The sequence below is a fragment of the Scophthalmus maximus genome, chromosome 4 (genome assembly GCF_022379125.1).
Source record: "Scophthalmus maximus strain ysfricsl-2021 chromosome 4, ASM2237912v1, whole genome shotgun sequence".
Taxonomy (NCBI): Eukaryota; Metazoa; Chordata; class Actinopteri; order Pleuronectiformes; family Scophthalmidae; genus Scophthalmus; species Scophthalmus maximus.
In genome coordinates this window covers 18,637,094-18,640,000 of record NC_061518.1, presented here as the reverse complement: position 1 = coordinate 18,640,000, position 2,907 = coordinate 18,637,094, and the positions used below count along the sequence as shown (strand labels likewise).

At 43.2% G+C, this 2,907-nt stretch overlaps 1 long non-coding RNA gene across 1 annotated transcript in view; it reads left to right on the top strand.

Moving 5' to 3' along the window:
• Window positions 1–2,431, top strand: part of LOC124849929 — a 5,196-nt gene extending 2,765 nt beyond the window's left edge. The window contains exons 1-2 of the long non-coding RNA XR_007030621.1: window positions 1–473; window positions 515–2,431. The exon at window positions 1–473 is cut by the window's left edge and continues 2,765 nt beyond it. This is a non-coding gene — a long non-coding RNA (uncharacterized LOC124849929). The remainder of the gene's footprint in view (window positions 474–514) is intronic.
• The last annotated feature ends 476 nt before the right edge of the window (window positions 2,432–2,907 follow it).

Here is a 2,907-nt window from a genome sequence, read left to right as displayed (position 1 = left end):
AATACCATCTCATTTAATTTCTGAACTACATGGCATTGTGCCATTTGACAAGCCACACCCAACAGCAAGCTCACGTGGGAAGCAAACTGCTCCTGCACTACACACATCACCAATCTGAAGTGGCAAGCATGTTGTATTTGTGGCCACGATCCAATCAGCGATGTCAGATCAGGCGTCCATCGCGGTTAAAATGTGGCCCCCTTTTTTTGTGGCATCGCTGACTCTGCTGACTGTTTGAATGTATGGGGGAGCTGAGCCGCCTCGGCTTTTCCGCCTCGTGGTTTGATCTTTTTTATGTAGGCCAGGGCAAACCATCACATTGATATTTTTGACCCAGGTTCTTAAACTGATACTGTTCTATACTGATTAACTGTCTCTTATCATCCCTAAACGCGTGTATGTCCTGAGTCCATGGATTAAGCATTATATTCTCAAAAGCATTCCAGTTCGATACCTTGAACATACCTCTCTCGGTCCAGGTCGGCCATGATTAGCCATGCTACCTTAAGAGAAGTGCTAAAACCTCAGACTTGTGTTCCTGGTGCTCTGACAGGCGTCATTCAGACCCGGGCTCAGTTCACTCTGTGTCACTACCAAATTCGCAGATACTGGAGCCAAAGCTGTGGTGTTTGTAAGTAGGTGGCAGTTAAGAGTCAGCGTTTTGAGTCGTTCAACGTGACAAAAACATTGTCTTGTTGATCCTCATCATACCGAGGCTTTTTTCACATACTGTGATTTTTGTAGAGCTGGAAATTATAATAATAATACATATTATTATTATACATCTTGTGAAATAGCCTCTGTTGTCACTACAGACAGACAGCCATTTGGCCACTGCAGGTACACTGACAGAAAGATCATGTTATTTGCTGACCAGTAATCTAGTATGTAAGTCAATTCTCCACACCAGTGCAAAGATTTGTTCCAATAAAAACATTCAACTCATTTTGAAATGAGTTGGCCTGTGCCCGTGAGTTGCAGTCTTTGGATGTTGGTCTGAAAAGCAACGACCGGAGCGATCAGATAAATTGTTCATGCTCTCACTTCATAGAGATGACGGTTACCTCGGTCGTTATGTTTGTTTAATCCTCTTTTTGTAAGGGTTTTATTAAAACAGTATACCTCATGTTGGTTACTTGATTTGATTCTGATCAGTTTTTTTTGATTCTGCGTATTTTGTAATGAGTAGGACACAGTTACGTCGAAGCGTCCCGTCGTTTTGTGAGCCAAGTTTTTCATGGAAAACGGGATAGAACGTCTTGTTTTACCTCAGTGTCTCATGAGTCTTTACTTTTTACAGTGGCCTGGATGGTTTTGTCTAGTGGCGAGGGGGTAAACAAATGAGGGGAGGAAGGGGTGGGTGGAAGTAATCAAAATTGACTTTGATGTGGTTAATCTGCAAATTGTTGGGTAACACCAAACTCCCCCCCCCCCCCCCCCCAGGGTTCAAAGAATCATTTGGCATAATCAATACTCATGTTTCAAATAAAAATCCATTGTAAAATAAAGCAAAAACAAGAAAATGTCCGGATGAATAAAAGTCAGTTGTACCACTTTTACGCAACCCAGGTGACTGAAGTACTACGCAGGGAGAAGGACTTGAGTGACGTCCTCCCCAAGCAGGTCATACCTCTCGGCGCAGACAGCCATTTAGAAATAATTGTCTCTTCTCTACTCAGGTCCCGCATCTTTGCATACAATTGTAGAGGATCATGCCAGCATACCTGACTCGGATGTCATTCGTTGTCAAACAGAGCCTCGTTTTGGCCTTTTGGCAAAAGCAAATCAAGGAAAACTCTTATGCACAGATGATGTTTTGTTCTTGTACAGATCACTCAGTGTATTTCTGTCTCTCCCGCTCTTCTCTGTACATTCTGGCGCTTCTGTGGTGAGCTGCTTTGTCCAGTGTTGTCACACTGCTGTGCATTAGTTGTACGTCAACCTTTCTCCGGCCCTGTGTGCACCAGCTCAGTCGTGCTTCTCACAACGTGCAAGCACAGGCTCAGACTCTGTGGCCATGTGCCGCCGGCGACGCTCTGCGGCGACTCAGAAACCTTTTGTAATCGACGTCGTGTGCCAAACAACACGTCATTCATGTCAGACACTACTGTAGGAAACAAGTAGTAGACTAGCACTTCTTCTTGGGCCATGAGCGACTTTGGACTGTCATCTTTACATTTATAGAAGTGCAATTTCCGTAGTCTGTAAACCGACAGGTGGAGTGCTCAGTGCTACCCAATGGCGGCCGTGGCCAAGATTTCCGATGGTTCTTGCTTGTTCAGAGGAATCGCTCACAGGATGGGTAGTGTGTGTGGTTTGTAGAAATATTGCCACTGTCGTACCATATGGGAAAGTGTCAAAACTCACAGCAACTGTCGAGATGTCTGTGGAAACGACTCTTCTTGTAAATAAACATGAAGCAAAAGTAAAACCCAGTGTGATTCTTTGCCTCCACCGAACTGTGCGTGCAACAGCCCAACTTACATGCCATTTCAATTTGATTTTCTATTTTCCGTTGTCTCCAAGGATTCATCAGTCAATTAAACTCCCTGTATGAATGCCTTTCCTGACATTTTACCCCCCCCCCAAAAAAAATGACATTCAAGACACCAGGGAGCTTGCCAACTGGGGTTATTTCTTGTCATATTGCAGTCGTGCCTTAACTCAGTCAAGAACATTTATTGTTACATTTATAGTCAAAGTTATTCCACATTTGTAAGAACATTTTACTCAAGGTCTACTTTCTAAAAAGACAATAGTACTGGATACTACAGCTTTCAGAAGATTGCCATTTATTGCTTGAAATATAAGGAAATAAAGAAAATGAATGGAGTGCCTTTACTTTTTAAAAGTGACTGTCCCGGCTCCACTAATGGATAATAGGTTATGCAGATAATATGATGGCTC